This window comes from Vulpes vulpes, chromosome 14 (genome assembly GCF_048418805.1).
Source record: "Vulpes vulpes isolate BD-2025 chromosome 14, VulVul3, whole genome shotgun sequence".
Classification (NCBI taxonomy): Eukaryota; Metazoa; Chordata; class Mammalia; order Carnivora; family Canidae; genus Vulpes; species Vulpes vulpes.
In genome coordinates this window covers 31093109-31120095 of record NC_132793.1, presented here as the reverse complement: position 1 = coordinate 31120095, position 26987 = coordinate 31093109, and the positions used below count along the sequence as shown (strand labels likewise).

The 26987-nt window shown below is 43.3% G+C and overlaps 1 protein-coding gene across 21 annotated transcripts in view; it reads left to right on the top strand.

Annotated features, from left to right (window-relative positions):
• The window catches only part of SLC23A2 (solute carrier family 23 member 2), a 135197-nt gene that overhangs the window by 817 nt on the left and 107393 nt on the right, over positions 1 to 26987 (top strand). For 2 of the 21 annotated variants that reach the window (XM_072736320.1, XM_072736303.1), the window contains exon 1: positions 83 to 190. The exons of 12 other annotated variants lie outside the window; for them this stretch is intronic. The gene's annotated coding sequence lies outside the window, so the exon portion shown is untranslated. Of the gene's footprint in view, positions 1 to 72; positions 191 to 23319; positions 26046 to 26987 lie in introns of those variants that run through there. 7 more of the 21 variants (XM_072736324.1, XM_072736316.1, XM_072736309.1 and 4 more) reach the window with 6 other exon arrangements.

Here is a 26987-nt window from a genome sequence, read left to right as displayed (position 1 = left end):
CGGGGGCGGAGAGGGAGGTGGGTCCCCGCCGGCGCGGGGGCGGGCGGCTCCGCGGCTCCCCGCCCCCGGCCCGCCCCTCCGCGGCGCCATTTTGCAGGCGGCTGTCGCGGGGACCGGAGGCGGCGGCGGCGGCGGGCACTGCGGCGCCGAGGCGCGGCGGCAGGACGGGAGCCCAGCGGGCTGCAGCCAGGTGAGAGCCGGGCCGCCGCGCCCCCCGCCCGGCCCGCGAGCCGCACCTGCCGGGCCGGGCCGCGAGGTGCTCGCCGCGCCCACGAGGCCGGCCTGGCACGGCCCCCGCGCGCTGTCACCCGCCCCGCGGCGCGGCCTGCGCCCCCCCGCCCCGGGCCGCCCCCGGGCGCCCGCCCCCGCCCCCGCCGGCCGGCCGGACCGCGGGGCCCCTGGATGCGCGGCGACCCCCGGCCTCCGCCCCCCCCGCCCGGGCCCGCCGGCTCCCGGGCGCTCGCGCTGCCCGCCGCGGGAGCCCAGCGCGCTCGGGCCCTCAGGCCGCGCCGCGGGAGGCGAGCGGGTCCCCGGGCCGGGCTGGCCGCCGCCGCCGGGCCTCGGGCCGCGCGTCCCGGGGTCGCCCGCCCCTCGCCCGGCTCCCGGGGCTGCGCGCGGACATCCCGAGCCCCGGAACTCGGCCACCGGCAGGGCGGCGGGGGGGTGCCTTGTACATTTTCCGCCTTCTCCTCCCCTACAAAGGCTGCGCCAAGTAATTTTAGAAGCCGCCGCTCCCACCCCGGGGCCTTTCTCCCCGGCCTGATCCGCGGGGGTCGCCGACTCCCCTTGTTGCTACCTTGCTGGGAGGAGACACGGACGTTTTCGAGTGTGACTACTTTAAGGGCTCGGGGTTTTCTCCTGCCGTTGGCTCTGGGTCCGCCCTGGAGTGGGCAGCCGACGGGAGCTCGGCCTTCAGGCTGGGGGCTTTAAGCGTGACGGATGTGAAATTCTCGATTGTCAGGGCAGAGGGTAAATGAGGGCGATTGCATGTGGGAGAGAGTCACCCATTAGGGATCTCTGGCTCTGGGGCGTCAGGAGCTGTTACTTTGATTCTTGCGATTCTGGAAGATGGGAGGGGGGAGATGCTCTCCCTGCTGACGTCTGGGTGTGCTGAGAAGGCCAGTGATGTGCGAGGACCTGGGACCGGAGTCCCGAGGACAGTCCCGAGGCTGCCTGGCTTGAGCTGTCATTAACTGGCCATGTGACTTCTCGCCGCCAGTTTCTTCCTCTCTAAAGCCGGAGACAAAAATCAGGGGTCGCTGAAGCTTCTTTTTTTTTTTCTTTTTTCTTTTTTTATGTGTTTGCATTTGAATAATGCTGTGGAGCTGGGGCCTCCCCCATTTGCACTTGTCTGCACCTGTCTTTTTCACCTTCGCACATGACTTTCCCTGGATAGTCTGGAAGGTGTCTGAATCTGGTGAGATTTATAAAGGGTCTTTTCAGCGCAGAGATTCCGAATTCTGTACTGGGTTATGGTTGACTCTACTAGGATCACTTGTGAACCTGTCACTAGTGGTTTCCTTTCACTTCTCCAGAATTAAATAGCTTTTGGGCACCTGCCTTTTAAAGTGGCCAGCAGTGGATGTGCAGCATAAGCCCACATGGCACGCCTGGTAGTTGAAAGAAGGTGAGCAGGTGTGTCCAGCCAGCCTACCTGTTTCACCTGACAGCCTGAGCGTGAGCTATCTGCTTTCTAGACCATTTCCTTTGTCAAAATGGCGACCAGCTTCTTTCTTTGAATTCCAGGGCATTTCTCTCTCTCTCTCTCTCTTTTTTTTTTTTGCTCTGAGTAGGGAGTGAAATTTTTTTTTTTTTAAGAAAAGTATTTCAAGAACTTTATATATTGACAGTTTTTTTTTTTTTCCCACATGGTCGCATGGTAGTTGTATTTTTCTGACTGTGACAAAGTTAATGAAGCTGAGTTCGAACATCTGTTAGGATGTTTTAAAAATGCTTAATGAAAGTACCTGGCTAGAATATTGTAGAGGGTTTTGCTAAGTTTCATGCCGGCCACACTGCCCATCATGTTTGTATAGCAAAGGCTAGAGGTCGTAGTAGTGCAGAAATTATTTAGGTGTCCCAGGAGCAAGCTCACATAACCTTTCATTAGTCCACCTGCTAATTTGGTGCCAGGTGCTGTTGAACAAATCATTGTTGAATAACCCTTAGTCTTTTGCCCTCAGGGAACCTAAGGTCTGGTATCTAGAAATCCTGTTCAGTGTCTCCAAAGACAAACCTGGGGTCCTTTTGGAGACTCCTTTCTGGCACCACTGATATCTTGAGGAATTTTCCCATTTTGCTTAGGGGAATTAAAAGTCAGCAGTCATACATAATTTGCAGTTATATAGTGCCTTGTACTTGTAAATGAAAGCTTTTTAAAAACTTATTTTTCTTTAATCCTCTTAGGCTTTTTTAATTTAAACATTTTACAGTCCCTCTCTGACCGGTTTCCAGGCCTTTCCTATAAAACTCCCAACACACTAGTCTGTTCCCAATGCCAGATAACCTCATTAATTCATTTTTACTCCCGCTGTTCTTCCAGTTATTCTCTCCTCAGAGGGCCGCCTGTCTGGGCTTTTATTCTTTTGCTAGGGAGCATTCCTGCTCCAGGTTAAGCTGTACATTACTGACACAGGATTTAAACGAGCCCTGTGTGTGCTTTAAGGCACCGTATGGCCGGCCGTCTCCTTTTTCCTCCCAGCTTTGCTATTTCTAGCCTGTAATTTTGTTGCAGGTTCTAGATTGTTGACTGTGGAATAATTGAGGTTGGCTTGCAGCTTATACTTTTCATAGGACTTTAATGCATTTCGTACATTTATTGAGGACCTGCTGTGTGCCAGGCAATGTTTTTCGTGCTCTGCATGCTGCATGGAGATTCTCTGTCCACATGGAGCTCGCACTCTGGTGAGGAGGCAGACAGTATTTCATGCCCTGAGGAAGAATCTGGCAGGATTGAGGGTATTAAGTGTTGGGGTAGGAGCTGAAATTTTAGAAAGGATAGATAGGGAAGGCCTGAGTCATCTTTGATTGGATATGTGAAGCAAGTGAGTCATATGGATATCTGGGGGAGGAACATTCCCAGTGGAGGAAGCAGCAGATGCAAAGGCCCTGAGGCAAGAGGAGAGCATTTGGTTTTGAGGTCAAAGAGGCAGTAGGCAGTAGGAGTTGAATCATGTAAGGCCATATGCTGTAAGGCCTATGGATTTTACTTTGAGGGGGAATGGGAGCTGATGGAGGGTTTTGAGTAGAGGGGTTGTGGACTGATTTAGCATTTAACAAGGACCTGCTGGTTATTGTTATTTGAGAATTAATTAGAAGCAGAGAGGGCAGGGCAGCAGGGTGACCTGCTGGGTGAGGGCTGTGGGTGGTGGTCAGACCAGGATGATGGAGGGTAACCAGGGAGGTGGTGAGAAGTGATGGGATTCTGAGTTGGGGCTGAGGAGATCACTGACAGACCAGTTATGGGAGGTGAGGAGGCAGTATAAAAAAAGAGTTGAGGGCAGTGTCCAAGTTTCTGGTCTGAGCACTTAGAATGAAAGGAACCCAAAACATCTGAGATGGTAGAAGAGCAAGTTTAGGGCATGTTAAGTTGTCATGCCAACCTGACAAACCCAAATGTAGTCATAAAGGGAAGGAGTGGGTGTTTTGGGGGAGCTCCTTCTCTGTGGAAATGTAAATCTTTCTGAGAACTTCTGTTGTCCTTAGCCTTCTCTTCTCTGATTTCAGCAAGTCCCTGACCTCAGGTGTAGGTGGCTTCTCAGGCCATCTGAAAATGTACTCCACGAAGGAGAGTTCTATCTACTCGTTTATTCACTAACCATTTCTTGCACTACTTCAGTGGGGTTGCTTGTTATGCAAGCTTAGACTCTAAAGATAGCACAAAAAGCAAAGAGCTGGATTAATCAAAAATGACCTTTGAAAATTCTTATATCCCAGGAAGTGTGGCAGGCATGATCTGCATATATACTCTATACAGAAACATCTAAGTATTCGAGTGTAATGGACACAGTAGTGAACAATGGATAATCCCCCAGAGGATCATACTCAGGACTTAAATCAAGTGTTCTCACTGCCGTGAGCTGTTTCAGTGGCTTTAGATGGCAGCCTCAAATCTTCCTCTTGGCCCTGGTCTTGCTCGGCTCCCATTCTTCCTTATTGTTTCTCTGCAGCCTCGGTGAGTCTTTCAGTGAGGAGTCAGAGTTGCCTTGGGCCGATGCTTCCCTGGCTGCCCCAGACCGTGGCTTTCTCTGGTCATTGGTCAGGAGAACCTTCTTTTACAGTTCTTGCCATAGATTTTGCCCAAAGTAGCCCCTTTGTGTCATTTGCCCGGGGCATCCCTGTGAGTGCCTGGTAGAGGCTTACCTCCCTTTCTTCACTCTCAACATGAATCTTGCAGAGCTGAGTTGAATGTGAGCACAGTTTCATAAAAAAGCATTTCTCCTCCCGGAGCCTCTCTAGGCTATAGAGCAGACCCAAGAAAGACTGGCCAGTGGGCCCCATAAGATAGGAGCTGTGTACATCGGCTCTGTGCTGAGCACTTGAGGTCATTGTTGTTAGTCCCAGCCACCGGCAGGCAGAGGTGTTCTGGGCTGTATTTTTATCATTGAAGAAACTGGAATGTGGTCAACTGATCTGAGTTAATAACTCTTGGGTCTTGATTCCTACTTTTAGTGATAGTAATACCCTTAGTGATAGAGTGCCCTTCCTAGGTCTTGCCTGGAGCTCTGGGTTTGTAAGCTCCTGTTGGCATAGAAGAGGGTAGAGAAGCTAGCACCTCCTGTGTCAGCCCTAGGGGTTGGGTATGATTCTGGTTCCCACCTTACAGCTGAGGGGGCTGCGGTCTGGATCCTTCTCATTTTTTCCCCACCTTCCTCTTACCTGGACTGCTTTTCATTCCTCTGAGTACCCTAGCTTGGTCCTTTGCTCCTTTTTTTTAAAAAATAGATTTTATTTTTTTAAGAGTATTTATCTATTCATAGAGACACAGAGAGGCAGAGACACAGGCAGAGGGAGAAGCCGACTCCATGCAGGCTCCATGGACCCTGATGTGGGACTCGATCCTGGGTCTCCAGGATCAGGCCCTGGGCTGAAGGCGGCGCTAAACTGCTGAGCCACCTGGGCTACCAGAGTTTATTATTTTTTTTTAAGGAACCTGTATACCCAATAAAAGGCTTGAACCCACAATGCTGGGATCAAGAGTCCCATGGTCCACTGACTGAGGCAGCCAGGCGCCTGGGTCCTTCTGTTCCTTCTGTTAGTGCCTTCTGGCATTTCCTGTAGGAATCTTCCACAACCTCCCCACCCCAACACATAGACCTTTCTTTTATGTGGTCTCCCTTTGAGATGGCGTCCCTTTGCCATCAGCTTTATTTAATTGGCATTAGTGTTTTGGTTCTGGACCATCCCTTCATCGAGGAGGCTGTGCTGTTAGGACTCTGGATGGTCTTCCTCACCCTTCTTGTGGAGAGCCCTGCTGGAAACGCTGTTCCTCATATATTGCTACTGTAGTTGGAATTTCAGCCTCAGATTGGTTTGGCTTTCTCGTCCCTTCTGCAGTGCTGGCTGAAATCCTTAGCTGTCTCCAAAGGCAAATCAGCTGGCCTAGGGGTATAGTCTCTTCCTTGTCTGATATGGTTGAACTCAAACTGGAGAGTTTCCCATTCAGAAGGTCTGGGGTGAGGCCCGATAATTTGCATTTCGGATGCTGCCAGTGGGATAACCCCTGGCACCTGTTCTTGTAAATCAAGTTTTATTGAAACACAGCCACGTGCATTCAAGATGCTTTATGACCTGCAGGCGTAAAATATTTGCTATCTGGCCCTTTATAGGAAGGGCACAGTAGTATGGATGAAATCAGTGCTGAACACTTTCTGTTGAATTCATATTTTATCATCAAGAACTCTTTATATATTGGGACACCTGGGTGGCTCAGCGGTTGAGTGTCTGCCTTTGGGTCAGGGCATGATTCTGGGATCCAGGATCAAGTCCCGCATCGGGCTCCCTGCATGGAGCCTGCTTCTCCCTCTGCCTGTGTCTCTGCTTCTCTCTCTCTCTCTCTCTCTCTCTCTCTCTCATGAATAAATAAAATCTTTTTTTTAAAACCTCTTTATATGTTAAGACACTGATTCACAAGTTATTCCACAGAAATATGGCATGGGGAATATATGTATTTTGAAGTGTTTGGGAGTATAACAAGCATGGCACTTCTTTTAAGTCTTCTGTTTTATCTAAAAATAATGTGAATTTTTTATTCTATTCCAGAAACATCAGTGCTTGGTTTAATATGAAACATTTTTTTCCCTTAATCTTTGAGTAAAGTTGATGCTACTGGATGTGTTATTTTAATTCTGCTTTCGCTCTGTTTGAGAAATAAGCCATTAAGATTTGCATTTTTTTTGTCATAAGTTACAAATATTTGTCTATGCTTTGAATTCAGATCTGTCAATCTTTTTCTTGTGCTTTCTCTACCCCAAGATTTTATTAATATTCCTTCATATGTTTCTTTGTCCTTTTAAAAAATATTTGGCTGTTATTTAAAGCTTTATTGGAGTGTGGCATGGAGTAAGGATTATATTTTCCCCTACATTTTTTCCAGCACCATTTATTCATTAGTTCATCCTTGTCTTGTTAAATTAAAATGACCCCTTAATCATATGCTGAATCCTTAGGTCTGTTGTGGCACTTACTGTTTTATTCCATTTATCTGTCTATTCTCTATTCCTTTGCTATGACTTTGCTATTTTCTTCATTATGGTCAGTCTATAGTAGGCTTTACTGCTCAGTTTTTTTCCCCCTGGCATTTTTCAGTTTAGGTTTCAAAATAACTTAATGGGAATTTTTATTAAATGTATAAAAATTAATTTGGGGAGACTGGTCATTTTTTTTAAAGCATTTTTTTATTTTTTTTAAATTTTTATTTATGATAGAGAGAGAGAGGCAGAGACACAGGCAGAGGGAGAAGCAGGCTCCATGCACTGGGAGCCCGATGTGGGATTCGATCCCGGGTCTCCAGGATCGTGCCCTGGGCCAAAGGCAGGTGCTAAACCGCTGCGCCACCCAGGGATCCCGAGACTTGTCATTTTTATAATGAATTGTTCTGTCCATGAACATAATGCAGATCTTTTTTTTTTTTTTTTTTTTAAGATTTTTATTTATTCATGAGAGAGGGAGAGGCAGAGACACAGGCAGAAGGAGAAGCGGGCTCCATGCAGGGACCCCGATGTGGGACTCGATCCTGGGACTCCAGGATCATGCCCTGGGCCGAAGGCAGGTGCCAAACTGCTGAGCTACCCAGGGTTCCCCATAATGCAGATCTTTTATAGCTTTCGTTTTTCTAGATTTTCTTCCTAATAAATGGTCTGCAGGTTTATTGCTCTTTATTTTATTTTTATTATTTTTAAAAATTTTTATTCTTTACAGATTTTATTTATTCATGAGAGACACAGAGACCTAGGCAGAGGGAGAAGCAGGCTCCCTGTGGAGAGCCTGATGCGGGACTTGATCCCAGGACCCTGAGATCATGACCTGAACCAAAAGCAGATGCTCAACCACCAAGCCACCCAGGTGCCCCAATTGCTCTTTATTTAAAAATATTTACTATTTAGAATGAAGTGATTTCCCTTTGCCCTTCCTTTCCTGGCAACATACACCATCATCCAGCTGGTAAAAAGAATAGAGAAAGTGATTGCGTCCATATCTTCTAGCCAATCACATGTATTACTCAGGGCAGTTACGCTAGTCAGAATCTGTATCCTAACAGAATAAAAAGTTATTTTTGTTTTAAAGATTTATTTATTTTAGAGAGTACACCGGAAGGAGGGCCAGAGGGAGAGAAAGAGAGAATCTCAAACAATCTCAATCCCTGCTGAGCCTGTTGCCCCGAGGTCATGACTTGAGTCAAAACCCAAGAGTGGGTTGCCCAACCAATTGGGCCACCCAGGTGTCCCTGGAAAAGTTATTTCTTGTTTATATTTTTTGACTAGTTCTCCTTAAGTGGCAAGTTGGGGATCTAGGCTCCTTCCATCTTACTGCTGCTGACTTTATAATGTGGTCTCTGTTTGCCATGGAATTTTGGCCTGGAAGATTGTTCCTATGGGCTTTGCTTGGAAGTAGCAGTATTTGCTCCCACAGTCTGTTGGCCCTGTCCTAGAGGCCGGGGGCGATTGGGGTGGTGGTGGTAGTGGTGGGAGACAAGTCATTTTGTGTATCTGAGAAGAAAATGAAATGGCAGTGTGTTTGCTATTCTGCTTACCTAACTGTTCTATTTTTCAGTTGATTGTCCTGAGTTTCTCAGATTTTGTCTATTTGAGAGAGAGAGAGAGAGAGAGAGAGAGAGAGAGAGAGAGAGAGAAAGAAAGAAAATGAGTGGGGAGGGGTAGAGGCGAAGGGGAGAGAAAGCAGATCCCCCGCTGAGCCTGATGTGATGCCAGGGCTTGATCCTATGACCCTGAGATCATGACCTGAGCTAAAGCCAGATGCCTTTTTTTTTTTTTTTTTAAATATTTTATTTTCTTATTTGAGAGAGAGTGCGCACTCGAGGGCACTCATGCACAAGCAGTGGGAGCAGGATAGGGAGAAGCAGGTTCCCTGCTGAGCAGGAGCCCCATGCAAGGCTGGATCCCAGGACCCTGAGATCATGACCTGAGCCAAAGGCAGACGCTTAACTGACAGGGTCACCCAGTTGCCCCCATTTGTGTGTCTGGTTTTTTTTTTTTTAATACATTTCTTTTTTCCATTTTCTTTTTTACACACACACAGGCACAGACACAGGCAGAGGGAGAAGCAGGCTCCATTCAGGGAGCCCAACGTGGGACCCGATCCTGGGTCTCCAGGATCACACCCTGGGCTGAAGGCAGCGCCAAACTGCTGAGCCACCCGGGCTGCCCTCCTTTTTTTTCTTTTTTTTTTTTATGGCTTCTTTCTTTTTTTTTTTTTAATTTTTATTTATTTATGATAGGCACACAGTGAGAGAGAGAGAGAGAGAGAGAGAGAGAGAGAGAGAGAGAGAGATTGGCAGAGACACAGGCAGAGGGAGAAGCAGGCTCCATGCACCGGGAGCCCGACGTGGGATTTGATCCCGGGTCTCCAGGATCGCGCCCTGGGCCAAAGGCAGGCGCCAAACCGCTGCGCCACCCAGGGATCCCCCTTTTTTTTCTTTTTTAAGGAGGCTCTGTGCCCATTGTGGGGCTTGAACTCACTACCCTGAGATCAAGAGTTGCACACTTTCCCAACTGAGCCAGTCAGGCACCCCATATGTTTCTTTTTCTTAATAAATTATAGAGTATTTATAGAACAGGGTTTTTTTTTTTTTAATTTTATTTATTTATTCATGAGAGACCAAGAGAGGCAGAGACACAGGCAGAGGGAGAAGCAGGCTTCATGCAGGGAGCCCGACATGGGACTCGATCCCAGGTCTCCAGGATCAGGCCCCAGGCTGAAGGCGGCGCTAAACCGCCAAGCCAGCCGGGCTGCCCTAGAACAGGGTTTTTAAAAACATTTTTTTAAAGAACAGATTTTAATGTAACAGTCCTTTTAGCCAGTTTTTCCTAGAATACATTATTGTATATAATCTTTAAATTTTTTTTTTAAGATTTTATTTATTCATGAGACACACACACACACACACACACACACAGACACACAGGAGTAGGGAGCAGAGACACAGGCAGAGGAAGGAGAAGCAGGCTTTATGCAGAGAGCCCGGGGCCTCTGGGATCACACCCTGAGCCAAAGGCAAATGATCAACCACTGAGCCACTCAGGGGTCTCAGTCTTTAATAATATTAAAGTAGTGTCCTCTTTTCAAGGTCTTTTTCACTAAATTGAAGTATTATATAGACATAATGTTTTTGAATGAACAAGGTCTGTCACCTTGACATTGACCCTGGAATTGGGTGTACCGCAAAAATCCTTGGTAGAAATCCTGTCCCTGTTATTGTGGTAATTTCTCCAAAGAAGTTCAGTTTCCCTGCTGATTTGAGGATGACCTCAGATTTCTTGCCAGGAAGAATTATAGGAGTTCTATCTTATCTTCAGGTTCATCCCAAGGGCTTCTATTTTCTGACCATGCCGTCGTATTGTGCAGCTGCTGGCGTCTTTTGTGTCCAGACTTCTGACCTATAGTCTGAAAATGTGCTCTCCCTCAGAGAAGTTTTTGTGGGTTGTTGTTTCCCTTCCTTTCTCTTTCATTCCTGTGAAGATAAACCCAATCTCGCTTTGCCTTTTCTGTTGAAGTTCTGCTTTTTGCACCTGCTTCCTGACACCCAGTGTGAGTTCAGGCCCTGCATGTCCAGGCTGCCTACCCTGCCCTTCCTCCAGCCTCTGTCATTCCCAGTTTCAAATGATGAGTTTGCACCCTCACCTTGTGAGCTCCCTGTGGGGTCTACTGTGGACTCCCCAACCAGATGCTGGTCTGCACCCTCTCAGAAGCCCTGGCAGGTGAATGGGATAGGGAATCTTTTATTATTACTTGGGCAGTAAAAGCAGATGGGGTCCAGGTCACTTTTCCTAGCATTTAGTTCATTGCTTAGGGCAGTGCTCCAAAGTGGAGCACTCAGTTTCTGTTTTCAATTATTAAGATCTCATGCTTAAAAAAACAAACAATCTCATACTTAGTACTGTTTTTTTTTTTTTTATAGGTGTCAGGTGTCAATCAAAAGCATTTCCAGACCTTGTTTGACTGACACACTTTAATTGATAAGTGTGTGTGTGTGTGTGTGTGTGTGTGTGTGTGTATAGGTCAAGCGTGCTTGTGTCCATCTCAAACAAGTTTCATAGAAACCATACACAACTTTGTATGCTGTGTATTTGGAAATCCTGTAGTCCCATTTCATGAAAAAATTAGTGTGATGCCCTGAATTGATTTTGTGATCTGGTCCTGGAGTTGATGTCTGGCTCTGTGAGTTGGAAAGATTATTTATCCATACTATCCTGTGGTAAAGGAACTGCATGAGGTTCTGAGGGAATGACAAGGAAGGACCTCTTGACACAGAATAACCTGCAAAAAGAAAAAACACTTTCCTGAGTTGTTATTCCATAAAACCCACCTTTTCAAAGGATGCTTTAGTTGTTTTAGTATATTCACTGAGTGGTAGCCACCACCACTGTCTCATTTCTGAACATTTTTATTAGCTCCAAAATAAACCTCATACCTATTAGTGGTCAGTCCCCATTCTTCCTTCTCCTCAGCCTCTGCCAGCCATTAACTTACCTCTGCTTCTGTGTATTTGCTTTATCTGTATATTTCATATAAGTGGAATCATACCATATGTGTTCTTTTGTGATGGGCTTTTATTTATTTTTAAAAATATTTATTCATGAGAGAGAGAGAGAGAGGCAGAGACACAGGCAGAGGGAGAAGCAGGCTCCATGCAGGGAGCACGACATGGGACTTGATCCTGGGACTCCAGGATCATGCCCTGGGCTGAAGGCAGCGCTAAAACCTCTGTGTCACCCAGGCGTCCCAGGACTCAGATGCTTAACCTAATGAATCACCCAGGCACCCAAAACACAAGTTTTTAATTTTGGGGACGTCTTACTTACCTATTTTGTTGTTGTTGCTTGTGCTTTTGATGTCATATCTAAGAAACCATTGCCTCACCCAAAGTCGCAAAGATTTACCTTATGTGTTGCCCCTATGTTTTCTGATATTCTTTATTTTTTTAAGAAGGCTCTATACCTGACTTGGGGCTCAAACTCAGGTACCCAAGATCAAGAGTCGCATGCCCTTCCAGCTGAGCTAGCCAGGTGTTCCTAAGAGTTGTATAGTTTTATCTTTTAGATTTAGGTCTGATTGGTTTTGAGTTAATTTTTGCATGTGGTGTGAGGTAGGGGTCCAGCTTCATTCCTTTATGTGCGATTTCCAGTTCTCTCAGCACATTTGTTGAAGACTATTTTTTCCTCATTGAATTGTCCTGGCACCCTTGTTGAAAATCACCTGATCATAAATGTTAAGGTTTAGGGATGCCTGGGTGGCTCAACAGTTGAGTGTCTGCCTTTGGCTCAGGGTGTAATAATCCCTGATTCTTCGGGTTTGAGTCTCTCATTGGGCTCCTTGCATGGAGCCTGCTTCTCTTTCCTCTGCCTGTGTCTCTGCCTCTCTTTCTGTGTCTCTTATAAGTAAATAAATAAAATCTTTTTTTTTTTTAAATAAAATCTTTAAAAACAACAAATAAAAGTTAAGGTTTATTTCTGGATTCTCTGTTCTATCCCATAGATCTATTTGTCCATCCTTATTACCAAGAAGTCTTAATTCCTATAGCTTTGTATTAAGTTTTGAAATTGGAAGGCATGAGTCCTCCAGTTTTGTTCTTTTTCTAGATTGTTTTGGCTATTCTAGGTCCTTTGCATTTTTATTTGAATTTTAGGATCATTTTGTCAGTTTTTGCCAGAAAGGCAGATGGGATTTTGATAGTGATTGCATTGAATCTGTAGTTTAGTCTCGGTAGTATTGCCAAGAACTACATATTTTTAACTGAAAAATTTCATGAGATAATATCTGTTTGCACTAGAAGCAATGCATTTATGTACTCTAGCCTATTCTAGTTTATTCTTTTATTTTTTAAATTAAAATAATTGCTGGCCCCAGCTCACTAAATTGATTTCTCTATTCATGTTCATGGGTAGTTATTTATTGTTTGAAAAACTTGCTTCAGGTCAGTGATCCTCAACCTTGACAGCAAATTGGAATCATCTGAGGAACTTTAAAAAAACTACAGCTGCCTAGTCTCATCCCAGAGATCAGGAGTACAGCCTGAGTGTTGGGGTTAAGAAGAAGAAGAAGAAGAAAAAAAGCCTCCCAGGTGATTCCAGTGCACAGTCAGGGTTGAGAACCATTGCCATAAGTGAACTCAAGCGCAGATATTTACCCACTTTTAAAGCCTGTGCAAAATTGACTGAACCTACTATGGGGTGGAAATGTGCATCCTACTAGCTGTAGAGCTCCATTTGTGAAACATTTGGTCACTTTGGTGAAGAATGTGTTAGAGAGGTCTCTGTACTTTTTCTTAATTTAATCTGACCACTGACAATGTTTGCCCAGGAAATAAAATTATTTTGCTTTTGATTTTCTCCTGGGTGTGTGTAGTGGTCTGTGGTCTGTATAGAGAGGAAGGATAGAGTAATCCGTGGGGAGTGTCGTTTCTCAGGAATTTTTGTGTTTTCTGCTTTTCTACCATAGGAAATGGACTGATTGAAGAAGAATATGCAGGAAATGCACAACTGTTTTAGAGATTGTTATATAAAGAATGCTGAAGCTATTGGTTAGAATTATTTAAGCATACGAAGCTATTGGTTGATCAGAATGAAGGTCAGAAATAATGGAAAAATATCTGGAAGTGAAACTGGTGACCTGTCTTAGAATATTAAGGAATATTAAGATGGTGTTGGAAACACATAAAATAGTTTATTTTACTCATCAAATGTTTTTTTCTGGTTTATTTGAAAGTAAATTTTTTTGTGTACATGCATTGTACACGCATGTATATTTGTATTTTAAAATAGATATAGGAGCTTTTTAAACCAATTTTAAAAAAATTTAGCAATGTACCTTAGGCATATGACTAAGTCATTAAATAGCCCTTTAAGACATGGCTTTTAACAGCTCATTTGTGCTGAATGCATCCTGTTTTGTTTGACAAATCCTTCTATTGTTGGGCATTTAGCTTATGAGCCGTTTTTTGCTGTGGTGAACATAATACAATAGTGAACAGCCTTGTATGGAAATCTGTGCATTTTTCAGCTTATTTCTTTAGACTTCTTTTTTGGAAGGGACACCATTTGCATTTTTAAGGCTTTGTTACATAAGGTATGTGCAGTATACTTACCGCATACAGGTTAACATACTGGGAATTATTATTAAAATTAAACTTTCCAGTTCTGTCCCCCCCCCCCTTTTTTTTATAAACCGATATGGGCAAAGAATAGAATCATTATGTTCTGCTTTTCTTTGATAACTAGTGAGTTTGAACACTTCTGAGTTTTTGTTTGGCTTACTTATTTCCTTTACCAATTTTTCTAGTTTTGTGTTTTTTCCTGGTGATTTTTTTTTTTAAATTTTTATTTATTTATGATAGTCACACACAGAGAGAGAGGGGGGGTGCAGAGACATAGGCAGAGGGAGAAGCAGGCTCCATGCACCGGGAGCCCGACGTGGGATTCGATCCTGGGTCTCCAGGATGGAGCCCTGGGCCAAAGGCAGGAGCTAAACCGCTGCGCCACCCAGGGATCCCTTTCCTGGTGATTTATAGCAGTTATTGTTACAGTAAGGATATTAGCACTGTAATAAATGTTAGAGATATGTTTCCCATTTTGTCTTGTAATTTTATGATGTAGCCAGGAATTTTATTTGTAGATCATTTTTAGGGCTTTAGTTTTCAAAATAAAAATCTCACTTTTCAGACTCTAAAGTTTTAAATGAAATGTTTTTCTTAAAGATGAATAAAAATCTGTCAGAATATGATTTTGCTTAAAAGGTTTTTTAGATTTCAAATCTGCTTGTCTTTTAAAGTGTGATGGGAATAATCAGCTGAATTTTAAAAAGTTAAATATAAACTTGAAGATTTTTCACCATCATCCCAATAACCAGGAACATGAATTGGGACCACCTGGAAGTTGATCAGCCAAAAGTAAGGCTAGATGCCATTTATATAAGCTTTCCACTCCAGTTTTAAATTTTGACACTTGTGGTTAGTCTGCTGTTCCTTTGGACCTGTATGATGTCTGTTTTGGGTTGATGGAGTTCTTGTGCTTTCATTCCTTATTTTTGCACTGGTACTGTTAAAAAATTGGGACTTGTGCATCATACTTCAGTAATAGCCTCAAGTAACTCTTTCTAATTATATCCTTTAGGCTTTTTCCAAAGTAGGGACTTCATCTGTACTCCAGGTCTCTGGAAACTCTTGTTCTAACTAGTTTTTAGTTTTGTTAACTCCTGAGATTGTGGGCAGGAATTTAATAACACATGTAGCACAGGACTTGGAGTAGGCGCTAGACACTCTCTGTGCCTATCCAGGCATTATTTTTTCCTCTTCAGAGTTTCTGGTTGGAATCTGTTCTGCTGCTTCTAAATGGACATGAGTCTCTGCTTCCTATCTGTGCCCCTTACTGCCTTTGGCGGGTGGGTCTTTGGGATTTCTAGTTTACCCTTCATATTCATTCTCCCACCCAGCCTTTATTGGGCAGGATAATGAGGTACATCTGGGGAGAAGTAGCCAGTATGGGACCCTGGCATGACCATCTCTAGGTCTTCCCTGGTTCTGAGTTCAAAATTCTGACTTTGAGCTACTTTAGTCTGATTACAGGTATTATCTAATTGTGATCATTTGTCGACAGTTTGGAAAAGTTTTAGGGAGTTCTGGGGTTAGCTTGTCCCTGGGGGATATTGTCATCCCTCTTCATACACTCCTATTCTACTCCAGAATTATTCCTGTCTTCCACAGTGATGAGGCCCCAGAAATGGGTACAAGATGGGAGGGATGGTTAGCAGGGGAGCCCCCTTGAGCCATGGAGTCTGGTGGGTCAAGGAGCACCCCGCACCAATAGGCAGAGAATGGGGCTGTTCAGAGAGAGAGATTGGGGCATTAAAGGATAAAAGCACAGCCAGTCAGATGGGGAAGCTTTTGAGGTTAGCTTTTCAGCTTAGTTGAACTCATCTGTGCTTGTTCACATGCTAAGGCACAGTTTATTAAGGAAAAATGGAACCGTTTGTGTTAGTTGAGCCTGACTTATTACCGCTGATAATTGTCATTGGGCTGTGTTTTTAATTTGGTCGTTTTGCCAGGAATATAAATCAGACCTTACTCCTTAGATCTTTGGGTAATTAGGAAGATTGGCAAGCCTCCATTTTTCTTGAATTAAGTCATTATTATCCTATTTGTAATATGGGATTAAGTGTGTTAAGTGAAGGAAAAGCATTTTTTTTTTTTTTTTTGAAAGAGTTGTGACTTAAGCATGTGGGCAAAATTCTTTTTAGTGGCTTGTTTTGCATATATATATTTATGAATTTTAAGCTTTTTTCTGATCACAAATACATGTTCATTAGTAATGTAATACAGAAAAGCATAAAGTGATAAGACCTCACATGCAATCTGACACCCAGAGAGGATCACAGTTAATATTTAGGTAAAGTATCTAGAGTGCGTGGTTTACCAATTAAGTGTAGTTTTTGTATGACAATTGGAGATGTTCTTGCCTGCCCCCCCCCCCCCCCCCATGGCTGTTTTCCTGAATGGCTTTGTAGTGTTTTATTGTAAAGCATTTTACTGTCATCATTTAGTTAACCAGCCTTAAATATTGGACATTGACTTGTTCTACAACTAAAGTGAATATAATTATACTCATTTGGTTATTTTCCTAGAACAATGATTTTGTTGGATATGCATTTTTAAAGGGATGGATGTTAAACATTTAAAAATTATTTTGACCAAAAACGTCTAGCTGAAAATGAAGGTGAATATTTCTCTGTTCTTGGAATGAGGAGGGACTTCCTAAGCATGAAAGTATTAGAAGCAATTGCAAAAAGGTAATAGATTTGACTTTAGAGTGATTACAAAAAATCCTTTAATTTCAAGTGCTATAAATTTTTTTTCTATTTATTTATTTATCATAGTCACAGAGAGAGAGTCAGAGACACAGGCAGAGGGAGAAGCAGGCTCCATGCACCGGGAGCCCGATGTGGGATTCGATCCCAGGTCTCCAGGATCGCGCCCTGGGCCAAAGGCAGGTGCCAGACCGCTGCGCCACCCAGGGGTCCCTCAAGTGCTATAAACAGGAAAAAGCAGTCATTTACTTTTTCTGGGGAAAATAGTTGCAACATGACAAAGGGTTAATGTCCTTAATGTGTAAGGAGCTCTTAGAAGTGAATTAAAAAAAAAAAAAACTACTGGAAAAAAAGGACAAAAGGCACTTTAACAGTTCATAAGAGAACTATAGATACATGGATCAAAGAAATCAAGATTGAAACCAGATGTCATTCTTTGCATGTCAAATTTGCAAAAGTCAAAAAAAAAAATCTAGGACTGGCAAGTGAAGTTAACATACAGTTTTCTTGTGCTTTCTTTGTTAGCTTGTCAGTTCTCAGAAGGAATTGGGAAGGTTTCCCATTTCCTATTTCTTTACCAGGAAAAGTTAGGATGTAAATGGCCTGTAAATTTGTCTTGAGCCTGGCATCTTTTTAAGCACGGTTCTTTGCTTCTGTAATTTTCTCTTATTTGTATACCATTATTTAGGATTAAAAAAATCGTTTTAAAAAATGGCCCATCTCATCTAGATTTTTGGGTACATACATGTGCTCCTTTGTTAAGTCCTTTAAAAAATGCAAATTCGGGACGCCTCGGTGGCTCAGCAGTTGAAGGCCTGCCTTCTGCCCAGTGTGTGATCCTGGAGTCCTGGGATCGAGTCCCACAGGCTCCCTGCGAGGAGCCAGCTTCTCCCTCTGCCTGTGTCTCTGCCTCTCTCTCTCTCTGTGTCTCTAATGAATAAATAAATCTTTTTTTTAAAAAAAAAAAAACAAAATGTAAAAGCATCAAGAGTATATAGTATCTTGTGTTTGCCTTTTTTTTTAAAAAAAAAAAAAAAAAAAAGATTTATTTATTTATTTATTCATGAGAGACAAAGACTGAGAGAGACAGGCAGAGGGAGGAGCAGGCTTCTCACAGGGAGCCGGATGATGGACTCCATCCCGGATCCTGGGATCACGACCTGAGCTAAAGGCAGGCGCCCAACTACTGAGCCACCCAGGAGTCCCAATTGCCCTTGTTTTCAGATGATATTCTTTGTCATATTCAGCAAGTATTTTAAGTTTCATCAAAGAGGTTTTGTGTTTGTTTTTTGAATGAGGAGTAAGTATTTTGTCAGCTTTTTTGGCATCTGCTTAATTGACAAAATGATTTGGTTCAGTTTCTGGCCTATGAATGGTGCTGGCCCCAGGGCTATATCCTTCCTGCTTCTGAAGTATTAACATCCTTTTTTAAGGAAATGGTAAAATACAAAGATGACAGTTCTATATAGATGTATGTTATTCCCCCTGCTCCCCCCCCAGTATTTTTACCCCCCAATTTTTTTTTGTTTTTTTTTTCTCTGTGAAATCAAAACCTGGAAACCATTTGCATACCGCAAGAAACTAGAGAAGCACTGTGAATATTTTCCTGTGTGTTCAAAGTGGCCTTTATGGGGGAAAGTCAGGTGGTGTGTCATTGAGCTTCAAGTGACGTTTCCTCTGAACTGCTCACAGGGGCCTGGGCTTTGATCTCAGCCTTGTTACCTTGTGTGCAAAGGGCAAGTCTTCATGTTTCCAGATTATGATGGCATACAAAGGGGAGGGGTGTTGGCTGGCGCTGGGACAGAAGTTCAAGGATGTGCACTGATAACTCAGTCTTGCTTTTGAGGAGCAGCTCCTCCTGCTTAATTCCTCTCTCAAAAGTACATTTGTATTTTTCCAGTATTAGAACTTCTGACCCAATACTGTGTTTTGGTCTCTGATCATCCAGTGGAGTAGAAAGCTAGTCCTTCCAAACACTGGTTTTACTAATCAGCTTTAAAAAATACTTTCCAAAAATAAATCTTCATGGGGTCATAGTACTTGGACTTGCCCTGTACAATTTTTCTTTGATTTTTAGCTAAAGTGACATTTTGTTAATTTGCAGCTTTGCCCTCATGGAAGCTTTTTTAATTAATATTTTTTAGCGTTTTAAGGGATTTACAAAGGAAGCATATACATGTTGGAAAATAATTCTAGCTTGTCAGAATTGGATAAAGCAAAATTTGAAAGTCACATGAGCCTCTTTTACCCCCTGTACTTCAAGGTGGTTTGATCTTTATCCTTTCCGGCCCTTTCTTGTGTCCACAAATATGTTCTATATAATTATACTTTTAATAAAAATGGGATTATACTATGCATAATGTATGACTTGCATCTCTCAGAGGATGAAATATATTTCAGTTTAACTGGAAAAAAGCTGTTCTTCTAAAGCATTTCTTTTGTTACTTTTTTCCATGTTATTTCCATTATTCCTCTTCTTGACTAATCTTCATTGATGGATGTTGCCTTTGTGCTTTTCTTCTGACTGTAGATTTTTAATAAACATAGCTTAGAATAGATTTATGGTTATGAAGATTTTATTTTGGGAAGTAAATTACCTTTTTTCCCTGCCTTGACTGCAGAATGTTCTAGCAAGAGTAAAACAGTTTCTCCATTTATATTCTCAATTAAAAGGAGTAATTTTTTCTTTGTCCCAGACTGCGAAAGACCAGTGTTTAAGTTTCTGAAATTAAAAAAAAAAAAAAAAAAAAAAAAAAAAGGATCACAGCATAACTGTTTCTTAACAAGAAACTGTTGGTATCTGGCTAAACCTGTATTTTTCTTTATAATGATGGGCCAGGCTCCTGACCTGGTACCTGGTGTTCCAGAGAAGCCACCAGGGTTAGGCTCTGGGTTGTTTTGTTGTGAAACATATGCATGGGTATAAGAGCATATAAAACACAATAAAATGAATATCTGTGTATCTGTTGATAACCTAGAGGGAGAAACAGCTTCCCCGCCAAGCAGGGACCCAGGATCATGGCCTTAGCCAAAGGCAGATGCTCAACCAGCTAAGCCATCTAGGTGTTCCAAGCCAGCTCTTTTACAAGCACCCTCCCAAGACATTTGTAAGAGGCTTTAAAAGTGATTTTTAGGTAATCTCTTGTTTTCCCCACAAACCAGCAGTCTATTGCCGTGGTGGCATTGAAAGCAGTGCAGAGTCGTGAAGCTCAGTTATCACAGGTGTGATTGGCTCTGACCCCTATTCTGTGACATCTCTTAGAAGCTCCGGGACCTGGATCAGGCCTTGCTCCTTTGGGGTTTTCTTACTTGTAAACTGTGGGTCCAGTAGTTTCCGAGGGTTGCTGTGAAGATGGAATTGCATGGGTATGATACAGTAACCTGAAAAATAGTTATTTTACCAGTAAAAATGGGCTTATTTGGGAATAACCGAGACTTGTAACTTTGGACGCACAAGCTATGACCAACAAAAAAGGAGAAAAAGGTTATTTTATGGGGAATGAGGAAGTCGGAAGGGGTTATTTTGAACAAAAGTCCTTTGGAAAAAGCAGGAGTTCAGGGTGATGGAGTTGTAAGGGTGGTTAATTTCTTACAGGAAACACTGTGTAAATTTCCCCCTTGAGGCCTGTTATTGATGATTCTTTGCTGTTGAAATTCTTCTGTTGGGGTTGTCACTGACAGTTCTTCCTGTAATTGGCATTCAGTGGTACTGGCTTCCCCTTCTAACCTTAGAGAGGTATTGTTTCATAAATTTTTACATTTTTTCCCTCTTTTGATCAAGATCTTCCCCAAAAACCTTACTGATCAACAATCAGATCCTTTTAATTCTGTGACCTTTTGTTCCTCAGTGCTAAAAAGGATCTTTCCTGGGTGTAAATGTCCCACATTGGGGGAAAAGTCTATAGATTGGAAACCTCCTGAGGTCACATTTGAGTAACGAGGGGGAGCACGGAGAACACTCAAGCATCTCCCACCTCTAGGGTACATTTATCAAGATTGTAAGTGTTGGAGATCGTCTCTTCATTAGGTACATCATTTTTAGAAAAGTTTGATAGGCAACAAGTATAGAGTCAAAAGTAACATAACAACTCTCAACTGTGTGATGTTTCTGAACCAGGATCCTAGATCTGAAGGCCATCTATGGGCACCTGGCTGGCCTAGTGGTGGAGAGTGCAACTCTCAATCTCGGGGTTTTGGGTTCAAGCCCCACGTGGGGTGTGGAGATTGCTTAAAAAGATAAAATCTTTGAAAGTAGCCAATTAAAAATATTAATTGGCATGGATTCCAATTTAGGGGAGAAAAGCTCCCTCTACAGGAGGCAGACCCAGAGTCCTGAATGCCTACTAGAAGTTGCCCCATTGAGCTGTCACGAAAGCAGAATAGTGCATGTGATAAGAGCATTCTAAGAATTAATGGAGTTCATTTGGGAAGGTATGAAGCAATAGCTGGTGGGCTTTTGGCAAAACAGCAAAACTTCAAAGACACTTTATTTTTTAAAAGATTTTATTTATTCAGGAGACACACACACACACACAGAGAGAGAGAGAGAGAGAGAGAGAGAGAGGGAAAAGCAGGCTCCATGTTGGGAGCCTGATGTGAAACTCGATTCCGGGATCGCGAGATCATGCCCTGAGACGCTCAACTGCTGAGCTACCCAGGCATTCCCAAAGACCCTTTTTTTTTTTTTTTTTAAATTTTTATTTATTTATGATAGTCACACAGAGAGCGAGAGAGAGGCAGAGGGAGAAGCAGGCTCCATGCACCGGGAGCCTGACGTGGGATTCGATCCCGGGTCTCCAGGATCGCGCCCTGGGCCAAAGGCAGGCGCCAAACCGCTGCGCCACCCAGGGATCCCCCAAAGACCCTTTTAAACAGTATTGTTATCTCAAGAGAACTGTTCTAATCAAATATGTTAAAAATAAAGTAGAAAATTCAGAAACCATGAGTTTTGGGATAAAAATCCAGAGTCAGTTAATAGTCCAGAGGAAAAAGACTGAATCCTGAACGTTCTAACAGACCTGGTCTGGACATCTTGTGGAAGCAACCTCTTCAGATATCATCTGCTTCAATTCCAGGAAGTCTTTTAGGTCACCAGATGGTGTGTAGGTCCAGTCAGGGTTTGCTTTAGACATGTCATGTGAATGCAAAAGTCTCTTGAGTTTGGCAGCACAAGGGTTGGTTTAGCAGTACATAGGAGGGGCCTTTAGGGTGAGGTCGCAGAGAGTCATTCCAGAGGTGTCTTTTCTTACAGATGAAATCTTTAGTTGCAAGGTGTGGTTCTTAAGTTTTCGTCTCTCAAGAATGCATGGTGAAAAGATTGCTCTACCAAAGCCTGGTTATTTTCATAGAAGCAGTTAGGCCTTTACAGTGGTGAAGTATATCTTTATCGATTGTGGGTCAAAGGAGGCAGGCAGGGTTCAATTGCATTGGATGTTCTCTGATTATTTTTGGAGGGTAAAAGTCTGAGTTCCAAGGGGATAGATCTGAGTTAAGGACCGATGGCCATGCTGTAGGCCAAGATAATACGGGAGGTCTCTCCACATTTTGCCAATTGAATCTTTTTTTTTTTTTTAATTTATTTATGATAGTCACAGAGAGAGAGAGAGAGAGAGAGAGGCAGAGACACAGGCAGAGGGAGAAGCAGGCTCCATGCACCGGGAGCCTGACGTGGGATTCGATCCCGGGTCTCCAGGATCGCGCCCTGTGCCAAAGGCAGGCGCAAAACCGCTGCGCCACTCAGGGATCCCCCAATTGAATCTTAATAGTGGCCTTAGTACATTGGACCAACCTGAGGATTGAGGATGGTATGCACAATGAAAGTGTTGTAAAACTGGCCAAACAGCACAGACGTTTTGAAGCACCTGCCTGTAAAATGGGTTCCTTGATAACTATGAAGTAAAGAGGGTTTCTCTATATTGGGGTAATTTTCTTCTAGCAGAATTTTAGCTATAGAAGCAGCAGTGACCTGTGCAAGAGAGAGCTTTGGTCCAGTGAGAAAACCTACAAACCATGACTAAAACATTTAAATCCATGAGGTGGGGGTAGCTGTATGTAATCCGTTTGCTTAACTTTGGCCCCTTAGGTAATGTAAAGTGAGCAGTGTGAGCATGTTTTTCTGCATTGTGTTTTGGACACATGGGACAAGCAAGGTGCAGTCACTTTGTGCGGCTTTATTTATATTTCCCCACCTGGATTGGTTCATGAATTGGGCCAAATTTGGTCCAAAATACAGTTCTTTTTATCAAACCAACAGTGATTAGGTTCCCAGTATTGTTTTTCCTTTTCTGGGGTCAGTTATCGGGTATCTCTTGTCAGTTTTTCCCAAATCATCATTTGGGAGAACATCCCTTTGGACTGTGACAGAAGTTTGGCTCTTGATTTCTTTGAGAGCAGTGTTTTGGTGGAAATATCAGCGAGGTGGTTTCCTCCAGAGAGTCAAGTCTGGAATGCCCAGGAACCTTAATAAAAGAGCAGCTGGCAGAGGTATAGCACTTAATGAATTTTGAGCCTACGAGCCATTTTTAATTTTATCCCCATGGAGGTAAAGGCACCACATTGTTGCCATAACATTCCAGAGTCCTGAGCTACCCAGAGGCATACCAGCTATGGGTATGTTTGTGGTTTTACCTTTGGCCAAAGTACAAACTTGACTGAGGGTGTGTAACTTCAGCCTGTTGGGCTGAAGTAGCTAAAGGTAAAAGTGCTTGCCTCAGTTACTTCTTAAGGAGCTGCGCTAGCATTCCCAGCACAGTATTTGTCATTTTTACCTTTTAAATAAGAACTATCAGTAAAACATGAGAAATCTGCCTCGGTTAGAGGATTTTTCTATGAATTGTCACATGGAATCAAGAGGTGATTTGTCTTACACAGTTGTGAGTGGTCTCCTCCGTGAAGGAGAGAAAATAGGCTTAATTAAGGTTTCTGCAGTGAGAAGGAGTTATATGAGAGCAGTTATTAGGGGATCTCTTAGGAAGTGAGGTGGGTGTTGAGTGTGGTCAGAATTTAGGGGGCCTTATGCTGCATGCAGCACAAGCTTCGCTCCAGGGGGTCCTATACTTTTCACTGGCCTTAGCCAGAGGGCAATGGCAGGAATGGTTCTGAGGTGGAGGATATCCCTGGTCACAGGCTCCAGTGGTTGGCTCTCATACCCTATGGGTCAATGAGGACCCCCCCCCCCCCATAGTTTTGGGCAAGTTCTTTCCAAACAACGAGGAAAAGGGAAGTTGATAATTAGGATATCTGAGGGCAGGTGGCTTTATTAGGGTTTTCTTTAAAGTCTCCAAAGCTTAGGTCTTCTTGATCTTTCCAAGTGACAGGGTCAGGTTTTTCATTTTTCTTTTTAAAGATTTTGTTTATTCATGAGCAACACAGAGAGAGGCAGAGACATAGGCAAAAGGAGAAGCAGGGAGCCAGATGTGGGACTCGATCCTAGGACCCCAGGGTCAAGCCCTGAGCCAAAGGCAGACCACTGCAGCACCCAGATGTCCCCAGGTTTGTAATTTTTAAGTAAAGCATATAGTGGTTGAGCCGTAAGAGAGAAGTTTGCAATCTCAATTTTGACAGTAGAGAGCCAGTCGGAGAAAGCTTCGTAATTGACACTTAGTTTTAGGTTTTGGGACGTTCAGGATGCCATGAAACCTACCTGGATTGAAATGTAGTCCTTGCCCTGAGATGAACCTGAGTTCGTGCAAACTGCAAGTTTTCTTTGAAGACTTTATGTCCTTTTAAGGACTTAGGTCCTTTTAAGACCCAAAGTTCTAACAGGTGAATGCTCTCTCCTGTGAAGAGATTTGAGAAAGGGAGCAGAGAAACAAACCATATACATATTGTAACCAACTAGAGCCTACAGAAAATTTTCTATCCTCCAATCAGCTTTTAAGGTTTATAAAGAGTTGAGAAGGATTGCCTGTGTAACCCTGGGACATTACTGTCCAGGTTTATTACTGTTTTTACCAAGTGAAAGCAAGAAGATACTGGCAATCCTTATCATCTGAAATATGAAAGGGCACTATATAGAACAATTTTAGTGAAGAAGAATTAGCCTTCATTGGGAATGGATGGCAGTATGTGGGGGTTAGGAACAACAGGGCCCCCGGGATAATGTCTTTTATTGCTCCAGGGTCCTTGACCAACCTCCATCGTTGGCTACTGGATCTTCTCACAGGTTAAATAGACGACCAGGGACTAGTGCAGGAGAAAATAAGACCCTGAGTCCTGTGATCCCCTATTACAGGCTTGGTGACTTAAAGAGCTTCATTATTTATAGGCTGTTAGTTCTGGGGAGAGGTTTTGAGGGATCTGTTTGAATCTTGATGGGAGGTGCACTGTGAATCCTGCCAATATCAGTTGAGGAATCTGCCCATGAAGAGGGTGGTAGCTGACCCAATAGGGACAAAAGATCAGTATCCTCAGGCTCCCCTATAGTGCCACCAGAGATGGAGCAAATAAAAGATGTTGAAGGGTCATTTAATTTGCCTGGTTGGCAATTTTGATTCTAGAGTTATTTATTTCCTTCCTTTGGGAGAAATTCTGGCATGATACTTTCCTGAGAAATCTTGGCCCAGTAAATGAATGCGGTGGAGAAACCAAGGAGAGAAGGGTAAGAATCTCTGAGGCCGAAACAAAAGGGAATAGGTGCAGAGACACAAACCTGTTGAGGTTTAGGAGAGACCCCCACTATTTAAGCTGTTTTCATTCCCTGATGCCTGCAGGACCTGCTTTCCAGGAGTGATGTTGAGCACCAAGAATGTAGCTCTGGGGTCAGTAAGACAAAGAGATTCTCAGTCTGGAGAGTGGTTTCTCTGAGCAGAGCTGATTAAGAGGGAGAACTGGGAAGAGAAGAGTCCCTGTAGGTCCTTGGAGCCCTGTCACTGGGGATTAGGAGGATGGAAAGACTGGCTAGAGGGCTTCTGGAATGCTTAATTTTCTAACAGTCTTTTTTTTCCAGAACCCTGGCCCTTTGCAGCACTAGCAGAAACCAGGAGGTTTTGGTCTGTTGAGGGACCTTCATTTGCCAGGTTTGAAATTGAGACTTTAGTGGTCTTTATTTCAGGTGACCCCTTCTAGAGTTTGAGTGAGCTGGTTTGCCAAGCTAGCTAAATGTAGAGTGGACGGTTTTCCCATTCTATGCCGGCCCTTCAACTAAAAGATCCTGGTTCATTCAGCCTGTTAGTAAACATAGAATTAAATGCTACCCAGATGGATTCGGGCTTTAGAAGAAGATCAGAATCTTCTTCAAAGACAGTTTGGAGTTGATAATAGAATGACCAGGTTCATTAGGTTTTTGTGTGCAAGCCAGAATTTTGTTCCAATCAACAGGCTTATTAGGAAAAGCTACTGTAATTGCCAAGTGGAGATTTCCAGTGAGTGTTCTAGGATCTTGCCAAAAGTTAGGGGTTTGTCATAAATCTTTTAGGATGTTCTCATGGGGCTAGTTTCATCCAGTGTTTGGGCTGGTCCTCACTGACAAGCACACGGCCTGGCTGATACGAGTCTGAGAAACCGGGATGGTAAGTTGGAATAAGTATGTTAAACTCTTCAGTAAACGTGAATTCTGAGTCACTTTATTAGGAAACTTTTCAGTTCTGGCTCGCAGTCTGCCCTTGGTCCAGGGAACATACGACATTTGGGGTTTATTCAGATCCTCAGAAGACTTAACTTTAAAAGGGCAGGTTTTATTAGGTTCAGGAAAGGAGGGAGTAGGGAGAGAGGTTCAGAGGAAAGGGGAAGTTCAGACCTGAACACAAGACAGCTGCTGCATATCCTGAGACATAGATGACAGGAAGGAAAAAGGCCTCAGAAGTCCTATTCCCCTTTTGTTTATGTCCAGTAGTCTAGAAATTGTATCTTGCAAACAGGCAATTTTAGATGCCTGGTAATGTTCAGAAGCTTAAATCCCACAGAAGGCATCCCATTCAGTTTTGACAATTTTAGGGCCATGGCTGTGCAATTAAGATTTGAGAAGAGTAAGTTTGGGGAGATGGCAAGTTCCCTGTAACGGCCATTGGAGTTCTAAATTACTATGTGCATAAAGAGGGACCACAGTTTTTAAACAGAAAACTGGCTAGGGTCCCAGAAGTGGGGACATCCTCAAAACATTTTGATGACTGGAATCATATTTCTTTGGTTTTTTTTTTTTCTTCCCCTAGAAGCAAGAAAGAAAACTTCTAAACAGTATGAACAATCTGGTTCTAAAAGGAATCAGAGCAAAAGCCAGCTCTGTTCCAGTAGGAACAACCCTGTTCCCAAGAAGTTGGGTGAAAGGCTAGCACAGTTTCAATAGGGGTAGCCTGGTTTGTAACAGGAGTTGGACCGAAGGCCTTGATAAGTATTCTCGTAAAGGACAAAGCTTTAAAACAGATCACGAATAATTCACGGAGAGCTTAAAACACAGAGTGGAGCTCAAAATCTGGTAGAAAAGTTACCTTCAGATTCTAGGGCTGGTCAGAAAG